Source organism: Cervus canadensis, chromosome 7 (assembly GCF_019320065.1).
Source record: "Cervus canadensis isolate Bull #8, Minnesota chromosome 7, ASM1932006v1, whole genome shotgun sequence".
NCBI lineage: Eukaryota > Metazoa > Chordata > Mammalia > Artiodactyla > Cervidae > Cervus > Cervus canadensis.
This window is the reverse complement of record NC_057392.1, coordinates 9,943,614-9,957,494: the sequence shown is the minus strand read 5'-3', so window position 1 is coordinate 9,957,494 and position 13,881 is coordinate 9,943,614. Positions and strand designations below refer to the sequence as shown.

Sequence of the window (13,881 nt, the reverse complement as noted above, 5' to 3'; positions counted from 1 at the left end):
TTGGGGATGGAGCTCTGTCAGAGCTCAGGTGGGACCCCCAGCCAGAGCCCCAGCTGCCCCCTGATGAACAGCAAGCCCAGAAATCTGTGGAGAGGACAGACTAGAGGATTGTACACACATGGTCAGCACGGGGGATGTCATTGGTCATTTAGTCCCCTCCAGGTGTCTCACACATGGGGACAGTAGGCCAGAGATGTGGATACAATCAACTCACTGGGGTTTATTTGGCCCCTGGGCTCCTGGGACTGGCCTGGCTGTGCTGGTGGTTTCATCACTGGTCATCATTCAAGTTTCTGCCTTCCTGAGTCCAGGAAATGGGGAAGTAGATTATTGTCCTGTCATCACCTGAAGACCCCCAAACAGCCCTGTTTGAAGACCCCATGCAGGTGAGGGTCTTCCAAGGAGGGGCAGGAGCTCCCCCAGCAGTGCAGTTGGGACTCCGTCTGCTGCACGCCGGCTTCTCTTGGAACAAGTGTTAGGCTGAGCTGCCTCAGATTCCCTGGGTTGATCAGTTCCAGGTATTAAAGTAGACATGGCTCAGATTTATCCTGGACTTCCACTTCTCCTCCATTCCTTCAGCTAAAAGAATTCATCACCAATCCTCTTCTTTCATTTTTTGGAGAAAGTACTCCATACATCTGAAAGATGGGACAGAGTCCTGGCAGGAGCACTGAGCTCAGGCATGTTGCCTACACGTACCACTGAATCACTGGAGAAGGAAATGGACACTCCAGTATTCTTGCCTGGAGAAGTCCATGGACAGAGGAGCCTTTTAGTCCATGGGGTTGCAAAGAGTCGGACAGGACTGAGCGACTCTCACTCACTCACTGACCACTGAATCACAGTGAACTGTGGAAAAGTCCATTCTGAAAAACCCACACATTTGACTAATGTATGTTTGATGCTCCATTTTTTTTTTTAATTTTGTTTATGTGTTTTTAATTTCTTGGCCACACCATGTGGCATGTGAGATCTTAGTTCTCCAACCAGGGATTGAACCTGCATGCCCTGCATTGGAAACATAGAATCTTAACCACTGGACTGCCAGGGAGGTCCCCCTCTTTTTTAAAAGGTTAATTTTTTAATTTTTATTAAAAAATATGGCACATGTATTGAGTTTGTACGTCATCCTTGCTCGGGGGCCAGGCTAATGGTCTCTGTATTGTTCTAATTTGGGTGTACAAAGCCAGCATTGTGTTCCAGTTTATTCTTTGGGGTTACTATGTGGTATGGGTGGAATCTGTAGGAAACATTTTTTTTCCTTTTTTTAAAAAATAACAAATGACATCCTGTGGTCTCTCTTCCTTTTTTATTTTTATTTTATTTTTTACCTTAAGTACAATGCATACCGATAAAAAAGATGTACGTTGCATGTATCCGTGATAATAGCCGCGGCCAAGGCAGTCTGAGGCATATTAACAACAGACTTATCTGTGGAGCAGCACCTTATGTAAGATGCATTTTCCTCTAGAGCCAAGCAGCGTAGAATCCACCTACATGGCAGATAAGTGGCCCCTGGGCCCACATGCAGCCCAGTGCCAGGGCTGTGACTGGGGAGTTTTCTCAGCCACAGAATTGACACAACAAGGGTAAGATTTCTATTTAGTGCAACAGAAGCTGCCATGTAAATTGGCACTTGATGCTTTTCAGTCTGGCTGTACTAATGTCGTCTATGGAACCCAAGATAATTTCAGTGACATCTTTCTTTTCTCTGGGGGAGAAATGTGCTTTCAGCCAGGGTCCATCTGACAAACCTGGGTAAACATTTGCGTGGCAGGTGGAGGCTGTGTATAAAACTGTCCCCCACCCACTCCAGTGTTCTTGCCTGGAGAATCCCAGGGACTGGGGAGCCTGGTGGGCTGCTTTCTATGGGGTTGCACAGAGTCAGACACGACTGAATTGACTTAGCAGCAGCAGCAGCAGCAGCTCCGCAAAAGATATAGGGCTAAATAACTTCTTGGTGGAAGCTGATGGAATAACCTTGATTCTTTGCTTCTGGGTGGCCAGGGGCTCCTTAGACTGTGGTGACCAAATGGATCATCCAAGAAAGCTGGCACCCTCATCTGTGCAGCTCTGTGAGCCTTGGGCGTGGCCTGGTTAGGGATGTGATGCTATTCATCTGTAGCCCCTCCCCCATCTAATTGCAACCTCTACCCCTCAGCCCCAGGTCCTAACTCACACCCATGTGGCTGCAGATTGGCTGTTCATTCTGGCCTGCGTGCCATCCCTCCCTGGTGCGGATGGAGCCTTTCCCCAGACTGCTGACTGTCTGTCTCTCCCCCCCACCCCCACCCCCGCCCCCGACTTCAGTTCTCCAGTCCCAGCCTTCCCTGGCTTCTCTGCCTTCTCAGTTGTTCTACTGTTGGTCTCTCTAGTAGCTCAGTATTGCTTATTTCCCAGAGCCTCCATGAAACCATCCAACCCAACCGTCTCCACCCTTTGCCTTTTGCTCTTTATCCAGGCCTCGGGGCTCTTGGGAAAGTCATGAAGGTGGAGTCAACATCTAACATCAGCTGGAGACTCTGAATCGTGTTGAACTTCTCTTCCTCTTGGGACTCCTCCTTGGCATTTCCCCAGAGGGGGCTTCAAGCCTGGGACCTCAAGGCATGGACCACTTCTGCCTCATCCCATCTCAGGGCAGTGGGGTCTTCCCCTCTGACTTTCATACCTCAATGACTCTGTCTCTCCTTTGCTCATTTGGTCTGTCTGATTCCCTCTCTGACTGTAGTTCTCTCCTCATCATCCTTTGCTGGACTTTTCCTAAGAGTGGTCAGCATTTCTGCTTCCTGTTTTTACCACCTGCATGGCTCTAATTGCTTCCCACTAGGGAAGTCCCTTGTAATCTCTTGATATTTTATTTCTATTCCTTCCATTTTGTGAAAATGATATTTTTGAAGGACACAGATGAGGCTGTGTGAGACTCAGTGGCTGTTCCTTAGGCTAGTGTCAGGGCTTGTCTTGTGTGACCACCATATCCCTCTTTTGGTAGACAAAATAATGACCCTTCAAGGGTATTCACATTCTAATTCCTGGAATCTGTGATTATGTTACCTTATATAAAGACTTGGCAGATGTGATTAAATTAAGGATCTTGAGTTGGGGAGATTATCCTAGATTATCTGGGTGGGCCCAACATAATCACGGGAGTCCTTATAAGGAAAAGAGGGAGATAGGAGAGTCTACTTTGGGGAGGAGCTGTGATGACCCAAGCAGAGAGCAGATTGATGCTGGGCCAGGAGCCAAGGAATGCTGGCAGCCTCTAGTCTAGAAAAAGCAAGGAATGGATTATCCCATAGAGCCTTCAAAAGTAACACAGCTCTGCCAGTACTTAATTTTAGCTCCATAAGACCCATTTCTGATTTCTTCCCTCTCGACTGTAAGAGAATAAATTTGCATTGCTTTAAGACACTGAGTTTGTGGTAAGTTGTTACAGCAGCAATAAAAAACGAATACACTTCTCAAAACTCTCTTCTCTCTAGATTGTCCCATCTAAAGTGATGGAAACTTCTCCTTCTGGTCTTTTTCAACCTGTTTCCAAAATGGAAAAATACATTTAGCATTTTCACAATAAATATTTGCAGAAGTAGTCAGTCTGTTTAAAATGATACCACTGTGTTTAGAACATGTGGGGATACCTCCCTTCTTAGAGAATCTTCTTCCACCCACAGCCCTTGATGGGTAGACCTCAGATCCCTGACCCACCCCAATCATAGCTGATTGACTCAGGTGTGTGCACCTCACCTAAGGGGACCTCACTGGTCAGTTGGCCTGGTGCAGAAAAGGGGAGTTGGGCCAATCAGATGCCCACTCTGGGAAATCTGTCTGATACCAAGTTTTGGTTCTTGATAGGTACTGGAGCGGAAAGACTAGTAGATTTATGTCTGGTATGGCAATAAAGGACTAGATGAAATTCAGAGAATGGAGAAACTCAGAAGTGACTAATTGGAGGATGAGAAGGGGGTGAAGCTGTAGAGATACTGGGGAATTGCTAAGGGGGGAGGAGGCGACAGCATCTGTGTCTTACAGCAACTTTGATTTCACCTTTGCCAAGGCCTGCGAGTTTTCCATGTTTCTCTGAGACACTCCTCTTTGACTTAGATGGATTTCTGTTCCTTAAGATCAAAGATTCTCAGACTAGAATGATCTGTGTTTGTCCAGTTGCTCAAGTCAGAAACCTGGGATGTCACCTTTGACTCTTCTTGTCTTCTCTGTTGTCCCGGAGCCTGAATACATGAGAAGGAGGAGAACATGGGTAGACCTTGAGAAGAACCAACATTTGAGGAGCAGAAGAAGAATCTTCAAAAGGGGAAGAGAAGGAGAAATGGGAGGAAAACTAGGAATGCTTCCTGAAGCATCCCTGAAGTGATGGAAGCGAGTGCTTAGAAGCACTGAATGTCATCAGACCCTAAATCAACTGATTTTTGTTTTGATGGGTTATGAAAAAGGAAACAACTTTTTGGAAACCCAGTATCTTAAAACTGGGAGCTGGGGGAAGAGCATTTGGGTGAGGGAATAATACATAAGCCATTCTCCAGTGGAAGCCAAGGCAAGTTGTTTATTAATGCCAACTGAAAAATACATACAGGGATGAGAAATGAGTGATAAGAATCGCAACTAGATCTGACCTTGCAATACCTGGCTTAGCTCCTGGCATTCATTCATTCTTGCCACAATCTTTGTCACATTTTTAGGTATCAAGAACATAGTAGGCATTCAGTTGGACAAATTAAGCTCTTTTTACATTATGTTCTGAAAATCGTGCATCTGAAAAACTCCAGACTTTCCTGGCCGACAATTTTAGCTGCCAGAATGCATGGGAAGAAGAGACAGTTTGTTTAGAACTAAAGATATTTTCCACTTGTCAAGGAAGGAATCCAGATTTTGAGCAAGTATTGAATTGTGTGCTAAAGAAAATATTTAATGAAAAGAAATTTGTTGTTTGCATGGATGGATCCATGCAACTAAAACTGTTCATACAGAGATAATCTTCACTGAAAAAGTTTAAGGACAAGGGCCTCCCCAACATTGGGTTGGACTTGCCCCGAATGAAGGGGATACCCTGAATATGCCAGGTTACCACTCTGAAGTCATAATGATCCATATGGAGTCCTTTGCCCCATCAACGGAAATTCAGTGTGGACCCTGGACCTTAGACAGTAGAAAATAAACTCCCTACCTCTGTGGCTCATTTTGGAAAAAAGAAAAGGGGAATTGTATAATCAGATGTGCTCTTTTGAAGATTCTGAGAGCAGCAGGACAGAAACCTTGTGGGTAGCATGCTTAGGTTGGGTTGAAAACAACTGGAGTGTTTCTGTGTCCGTAGGAAGCGCTCTAGGTTGGATGCAGCCTGGCTTTGTGAGACCTGATTAGGATGCAAAGCAATCTTGCAGTGTTGTTCCTGGAGCGCGTCTCACCTCTGTCCCCTCAACTCTGCCTCGGCCCATTCCTAAGTGTGAAAGTTCCGATTGTTATCTTGGTTACAGAATCCCATTCCTTGTCTGTTTTCTTTTGCCCTTATCCTCACACTTCTTTGAATGTCCTTTCATGGGACGCCTTGATCTGCTCCCAAAGAAATGCAATTATCAGAAATCAACCTCTCTCACCCATTTCTGCCCTAAGCAGCTTTTGCCCACTGGTGAATTTCGCATTGTACTGAGAAAGTCAGCAACTAATACTAGTAACAATAAAATATGTTTGTATTTTTTAGATGACTTTTTCCACTGGGGACTCCCTGGTGAGAGCCAGGCGCTGAGCAGAGTAAGTGTGTATATGAGCTGGAAATGGAGAGCAAGAAAGAGACCTGGCCGGTTGAAGCCTTTCCTTGACAGCTAATTTCCATTTTTTGGTATCAAGGGGTCTGTGCCAGTAATTGGCATGCAGATTGTGTCTGATGGGCCTGTTATACAGAATAAAGGAATCTGCTAGTTAGAATAAGCCAACCCCAGGCTGATGGATGGGGCATAAGGAGGTCATTGCAAAAGAGAAATTGTGTGTGTGTGTGTGTGTGTGTGTGTGTCCCTGTGTGTGCGTGTGTTTCACAAGAATTCCACCCCCATCTCCCTCTTGATCCAGCAGACTCTAATCTTTCATATTGCATTGAGACAAATGTTGCTGCATTTCTCTCCCTCTCTCTGTTTTTCCCTTGAAGGGATATTTGATAGAACCCAGTCCAGGTTTTAATAAAGTGTGGGGGCAAAGGAGAAATTAAAGCAGTGTCATGGTTTGTTAGCAGCCCAGGATCTTCCAGGATGGGCCCAGGCTACAAATTATACTCTGGAATTAATTGGCAGAAGGTAGTTCTCCCGTCCATCATGCTTAATCCAAAGGTGTCGGTGGAGGGGGCTGTGGGCCATCCACAGGAATGTGTGTACTCTTATCCACCTCCCCTTTGCTTTGTCTAAGTCACTGGTGCCATTAGGTAGCCGTTTCCTGAATCCCCACCCCACGCCTCGGTTAGGTAGGAGTTGTACTTTCTCCTGTTCCCTCTAGGGTATAGGTGCCGTACAGTGCTGCGTTAGCTGCGACTGTACGGCAAAATGAAGCAGCCATCCATATACATTTACCACCTCCCTTTGGACTTCCTTCCCATTCAGTCCATCACGGTGTATTAAGTAGAGTTTCCTGTGCTATACGCTAAAACAGAACATTATAATATTTTTAAAAAGAAATAGATGAATCCCTCATAGAAAATTCTTTGCTTTCTTATTTTTCGTTAGAGAAATTCAGTTGTGTCACTGAGCAGATGTCAGCAAGAGTTCTGAAGCCCTTTGTCTTCTGAACTGACCCAGAAGGGTCCCATTGGGTTATTTTTTTCTGGCCATGTCTTTCCCCAAGGCTGCCTTAACAGGTGAATGCAGAACATTTAAAGGGTCCAATTGTAGTCCTACATTTTTGGGTAGGGCTGTGATTTGAACTTTTTATCTCACTAACCTCTAAGAGTGGGGCCAAGGGCCTGTAGAAAAGTGGTGCTGGAGGGAAAGTGGAATGAGGAAGGAGACAGAGGAAGAACAATGACAAGCGGCTAAGGAGAAGGACGGAGGGAAGTGAGAAGGAGAATGAAGAGAAAGGGACAGAAGAGGGAGACCAGAGATGAAAACAGAGGGTGAGTTGGAGGGCCACCTCCTGAGCCCCAGTCTGAGGATAGAGGCTACTGCCTCCTCTCTTGGTCCTGCCAGGGAGCTTCCGTGGTTCCAGGAGGGTGCTGCCGCGCCACCTATAGGCCTGGAGGTTGAACAGAGGCAGGCAAGGTCTCTGCCAACATTCCTTTGAATTCTGTGCAGCCCCTACTTAATGCCCTCTACTGTGGCGGGAAGACCTCCCTCCCTTTTGCCAAGTGTGCCAGAGGGTCTATTATTGGCTACTGACGTAGGTGGTACTCTCTATTTCTCTCAAACACATCAGTATCTCTGAGTTTTTGCTTCACAGAGGATTTTTTTTGGTGGCAGGAGAGGGTAAAAAAGAAGAGGAGGGAGTCAAGTGCATGGTATGGTGACTGCTCCTGGTTCAGCTTGGTGAACAGGGCGCCAGACCTGTGGGCTGAATCCCTGGAGGATACAGGGGTCCCTGCTGGCTCCCAGGTTTCACCAGGTTGCCCAGGCCCAGGGGTGAGCTTGGGGTGTTCTAGGAGTTGACAGGGCCCTTTGATGAGACTCTGGGTGCTGTCAGTGCTAATTTGGGACCCAGGTGATGAGGAGAGGCATAGAGCTGGGGAGACCATCTCCCCCTTCTGCATGGGGACCAGCGCTGTGAGCGCACCTGAGGACGGAGGCTTTTCGAGTGTCTGTCACAGCACCCACTGCACAGCTGGAGGCATTTCCCCATGGGCTGGTGGAGCTGAGACCCAGGGGATACCGACAAATAAAATGTGGGGTTCACCTCTTACACTGTTGGTGGGAATGTAAACTAGTACAGCCACTATGGAGAACAGTGTGGAGATTCCTTAAAAAACTGGAACTAGAACTGCCATATGACCCAGCAATCCCACTCCTGGGCATACACACTGAGGGAACCAGATCTGAAAGAGACACGTGCACCCCAATGTTCATCGCAGCACTGTTTATAATAGCCAGGACATGGAAGCAACCTAGATGCCCACCAGCAGACGAATGGATAAGGAAGCTGTGGTACATATACACCATGGAATATTACTCAGCCATTAAAAAGAATTCATTTGAATCAGTTCTAATGAATGATGAAACTGGAGCCCATTATACAGAGTGAAGTAAGCCAGAAAGATAAAGACCAATACAGTATACTAACGCATATATATGGAATTTAGAAAGATGGTAACGATAACCCTATGCAATACAGAAAAAGAGACACAGATGTACAGAACAGACTTTGGGACTCTGTGGGAGAAGGCAAGGGTGGGATGTTCTAAGAGAACAGCATCGAAACATGTATATTATCAAGTGTGAAACAGATCACCAGCCCAGGTTGGATGCATGAGACAAGTGCTCAGGGCTGGTGCACTGGGAAGACCCAGAGGGATGGGATGGGGAGGGAGGTGGGAGAAATCCATGGCTGATTCATGTCAATGTATGGCAAAAACTACTACAATATTGTAAAGTAATTAGCCTTCAACTAATAAAAATAAATGAAAAAAAAAATGTGGGGCTCAGGGGAAGGGAGGGCTGATGCTTGGCGGCAGCTCATAGGCCAGTGCTAAGTCCATGGCAGGCTCCCCTTTGAGGACTTCCAGAATAGTTGGGTGTGCTCTAGGTCTCTCTGGGGGCTCTGAAGTCCTACTGTTCTGTATGGGGAGTTATTAAGCCCTCTGAGGTCACAGTTGACTTTCTAAGTCCTAACTTTATAATTTGGGCCACCTTCCCAAATGATAGAGAAAAGAAAAGGCTGATGCTATGGGGAGTGGGTCACTTATCAAATTGTGGGTCCCCCTCTAACAAGGTCTTCTAGCAGGAGTACTGACACCCCAGCCTTGCCTCTGGACAGGGAGCCTCCTTCTTAAAAGTCCCTTCCCCTCGTGTTCTCGGAATGTCAAAAACCTTACACAAAGCTCTTGAGCACTCAGGTGGGCCTCATTTTATGCTCTGTTGATATTTCTTCCTGCTTCCCCATTCTCTCCCCTGCCACGGGTTTTGGCAACTCTGGACAGGGCCAAGGCCAGCCAATGAGAATTAGAGAAACCTTTGCGTAAACTTTGCACAAGTTATAAAAAAAAGTGTCCTTTCCTCGGGAGACTAGCCTCATGCAGGGTGCAGAGTGTGGTGACTGAATCACAGGCTGAGTTTGAGCCCCTACTCACCTCCTTGTCCAGGCGCCCTGTATAGAACAAGCTACAAGGGGTCTGGCCTTTCCTACCTTTCCACTTGTCAAGGGTGCTATCATTGTCACGTGACCACACTCTTCATATTCAGTATCATTTTATTATTGCCGGCTGTGAATTTTGTTGATTTCTACCAAAAATTATCTTCCTGTTCTCCTTAAGCAAGTATCCAATTTTGAAGCATTGCTCACATGGCTAACACACAGTAAGCCATGTGGACATTCAGGTTGTAATTGAGAAAGCAAAGTCACTTTAGTTATTACAACAGAAGGATTTTAATGCAGGAAATTGTTTAAGCAGGTGGTAGAGTGCTGAGAAGACAAAGGGTGGATGGATAAAACAAACGAGAAATTAGCCGTAGCAGGGAGTTGCTCCCACCCTAGGAGGAAAGCAAGGTGGTGGTGTTACTGGGGCAGCCAGTTTACAAGTGAGGCCGCAAGCATAAGGCTCAAAAGCCCACAAGCCAAAGATGGGAGCACGGACAGACATTCACTCTTGGTTCCTCAGTGGCATCACTAGGCTGCCAAACCATCCCTAGGATCACCCTTTTCCATTTTCTTGGTAGTGTTGCAGAAGTCAATCTGTCGAGAAACCAAGCACTGCACTCGGACTGGGAGAGTTGGAGAAACTTGGAGAACTCATGTTTATTACACCGGCAGGCCCAGAGGAATGAACACTTCCAGCTCTGAGCCCTGAACAAAGGAACTACAGGGTTTTTATAGACAGTGCATGACACCAGACTTTAATGGGCAGTGGGGACTGAATAGGCTAGTTCAAACTAGGGGTCTCGCACACTTCAGAACAGTGGTAAGGATGCAGCAGGGGGGAATGCCTGACCTTTACACAAGCAAACAGGGTTAAGCAGGATTACAGGGGCTGGTAATTGACAAGGGTGAGTCGAAGTAAATTTCAGCTCCTAGGATTGTTCCAACTTTCTGTTTTCCCAAAACTATGTAACTTACCTGACTTTGCAAGGAGCTAGCTGAGTTGCAGAAGCAGAAGGAGCATGAGGTTATTTCTAGCTGGGTAAAAGTTTTTAAATTTTCCTCTTCATTAGCAAATAATAAAGGCCTATATTTGTTTGAATCTGTTAGATTTTCTGTTACTTATAGCTAAACATGTCTGATGTAATAGTCTCCAATGTGAAATAGTCTACTTATGTTAACAAGTGTGTTACATTTTATCACACTTTGAAGCAACAGTTGGCTGGTTGAGGCCACAGTGAACCCCAGGCTTGTGGGTGCAGTGCTCCTCTACGCCCTGCAGTGGCAAATTGTGGGTGCAGATCAGTGATGGAAGCAGAGCCTGGGGTGAAGCATGCTGGGATTCAGTTCCAGGGTCTCCCACCGGACACCACCATTGTGTGATTCATTCAACACGCCCAGCCACCTGTGTGCTTGCTAGGAGTGCTGCAGGAAGTGTTTTCCACTTCCTCCTGGCCAGCAAAGACTCAGGGCTTCCTGATTGGCTCACATATTATAAACACACAACTATAGTATTTATCCTGGAAACTCCCCTGAGCCTGGTACTCAACAACGCATGCAAAGATCTCCTCTTCTCTCTCCTGGGTACTTTGATCTCAGGGCAGTGAGTTAATGAAAAAAAAAAAAATTTCCTGAGGCAAGGCTTCCTTTTCTGTTCCTTTACTGTTGATTTTCAGTCTGAGGTCAGTTTTGCTTGTTTATTGGGAGCAGCAGTGGTCAAGTGTACCTTGAAGCTGAGAGAGCGCAAACATTCATCATAAGAATTCTCTCCCGGTGGGTTCATTTTGCCCAACTGGTGTGCTCAGTTTTGTGGCACACAAGCCAGGCTCAACTACTCCACACGCTGGTAGAAATTGGTCTTTGAACAACCAGAGAGTAAACATGTTTGGACGGATTTGCCTTTTCTTCCATCTTTTGGGAGTTATAAAGCCTTTCCTATTTTGTGTTACAACCATTCTGCAACCACTTTTATGTCTTACTATTACATGGTACAGAAATTCTGAAGTTGATTTAATTCATCATCATCATTCTTGCCTGGAGAATCCTGTAGACAGAGAAGCCTGGCCGGCCATGGTCCATAGGGTCGCAGAGAGTTAGACATGACTGAAGCGACTAAGCACACATGCACGCATCATTATAGCATAATGTAGGGCTTCCTCTATGTCAGGCAATGATCTAAGCATTTTACAAAACCTAACTCATTTTAATCCTCATCACAACTCTATAAGGTACGTTCAGGGTCATATTGTGTCCTCAATTCAATCCCAGTGCCTAGAATGTGCCCTTATTTGGACACAGTGTCTTCATAGAAGATAATCAAGTTAATTGAGGTCATTGTGTGTGTGGGCTCGGTAGTTTCCAACTCTTTGTGACTCCATGGACTGTAGCCTGCCAGCCTCCTCTATCTAGGCGAGAGTAGTAGGGGGGTTGCCATTTCTTTCTCCAGGGGCTCTTCCCAACCCAGGAATTGAACCCATCTTGCATTTCCTGCAGACGGATTCTATACCACTGCACTGTTTGGGAAGCCCAATTGAGGTCATTAGGGTGGGCACTAATCCACTCTGACTAGTGTCCTGATAAAGCAGGAAAATTTGGACACACAGACATACATCACATAGAGAAGACTATGTGAGATGCAGGGAGAAGATGGCCATCTACAAGTCAAGGAGAGAAGCCTCAAAAGGAACTAGAATCACCAGCACCTTGATTTCAGACTTCAGTCTTCAGAACTCTGAGATAATAAGTTTCTGTTGTGTAAGCCACCGAATTTGAGGTGCGTTGTCCTGAGTTCAGGATCTGCACTGCCCCCCCAGCAAACACCAAAATCTGCTGGATTCTCATGTCCCTTTGTAAACTAGGGTAGTGCTTTTGGATGCAGAACCAGTGGATGTGGCGAGTCCACTCTAGTAAGTATTCTATCATTGTCTTATATCTTCATTGTCTATTGTTGTCTAATATCATTCATTATTGTCTCTTATCTTCATTTTCAGAAGAGGAAGCTGAGGCAGAGAAATGTTGGGAAATGTCATAAAACTATGTAGAAGGTTGTAGGCCAAGCCCTTTAAGAGAAAGTAGGGGTGGTTCTAGCTTCGCAGGCACCCAGATGTGTTGAAAGTGGTCAAGTGCGGGGGTGTCTTCAGTCTTGGTGGCCCGGGCATCATTTTGAACAGGACTTTCCTCTTCCCCAAGTCTCATTTATAGTCAGTGGACTTTGTGTGAAAGTGGATCTGATGTTTGCTTAACAGAGAAATGAGGCTATGTTCACGAACATTTCACAAGAGCCGGGGATATAGCTGTTTGCCGGACTTCAGAAGGAGGTGGGCTCTGCTGGCTGTAGAGATGTTCAAGTGCTTTGAGTTACTTCTGCCCTTGACCCCCCCAGTAGGAGAGCTAGACACAAGCGCGTGTGCCCATGTACGTATACCCATCACTTCTTGTATACACACATATTAGCTTGCACACATTTTTCACTTATATCCACATTTACAAATAGAAACACACAGACACATATCTGGACACATGTACAAGCAAACACACCTGTCCCCCAGAATACACATGTGCTCATTCTCCTGTATGCTTACACTGCTATGCACCAACATGCCTGTCCTCATGCTCCCTTCCACATGCATGTGTGCGTGTACACACACACACCTGAGGACATAGATGGTGAAGCAGGCTCAGACCAGTAGCCCTGTGAATCTTCAGAGTGTGTGACAAGCTAGTGTTTATCTTAGGTCAAGTTACCTAGAAGCAGATCCTGAGATCAGAGGGAGTGTGCAAGAGACTAATTAGGGAAGTGCTCTGGGGGAGTTCAACAAGGGAGTCAGGCAGGCAGGATAGGGGTGGATGAAGCGATTGTCTGTGAAGTTAGACGTTGCCCTGATCCTCGGTGGTGCTCTGGAGGACCAATCATCCCTCATGGTGTCTCTCAGCAGGCAAGGAATCTGGCTGTCCTCTTGCACCCGTCAGCCATGCACTGGCTTCAGGCAGCTTAGTGGGGACGAGTGGCAGTAAACTCCCAGGCACTTGTGTCTGTCGCTGTGTCTGGGTAAAGGTTCCAGCCACTCAGGGGTCATCTCCTGACGACTGCAGAGTGAGAGCTCTTGGAAGCAAAGGGCAGGAGCAAGGAAGCTGGGGGCACCTGGCACTGGTACACGGGGTCTCAGTGTCTCTGGGCAGGGTACAGTGTGTGCATGTGTGTGTGTGTCTGTGTATATTGAGGGGAGTTCCAGGGGCTCTGGGTGTTCTTTCAAGAAGCAGAAGGATGATCCGGGGGCCTGCGGAGGGGTGAGGCCTGTGGATATTGGTCCTGACCCAGGAAGGCCCCCTGAGCAGAGGCTGGATCAGGTAGCTCAGTGAGGCGGCCCATGGGCAGAGGCTATTTGTCCCTTTAGGGGTCTTTGTGTTTTCTTGGCCAGGATGTGAAAAAGATCAAGGTCAGCCTTGGTGCCAGTTGCAATTCTGTGTATGTGGGGCAGAGGCAGATCGTACGGAAAATCTCCCACATTGTTTGTGAGAAGATAGATAACCTGAGATCCTGGGAGTGTTCCTACTCCCTCCACATACTTAGCGGCTCTCAGGGGGTTGCTGCAGAGATCTGGTTCTGCTGGT

The 13,881-nt window shown here is 46.6% G+C and overlaps 1 pseudogene; it reads right to left on the bottom strand.

Moving 5' to 3' along the window:
• Positions 1-1,094: 1,094 nt before the first annotated feature.
• Positions 1,095-1,194, bottom strand: LOC122445643 (annotated as a pseudogene).
• Between the last annotated feature and the right edge of the window lie 12,687 nt (positions 1,195-13,881).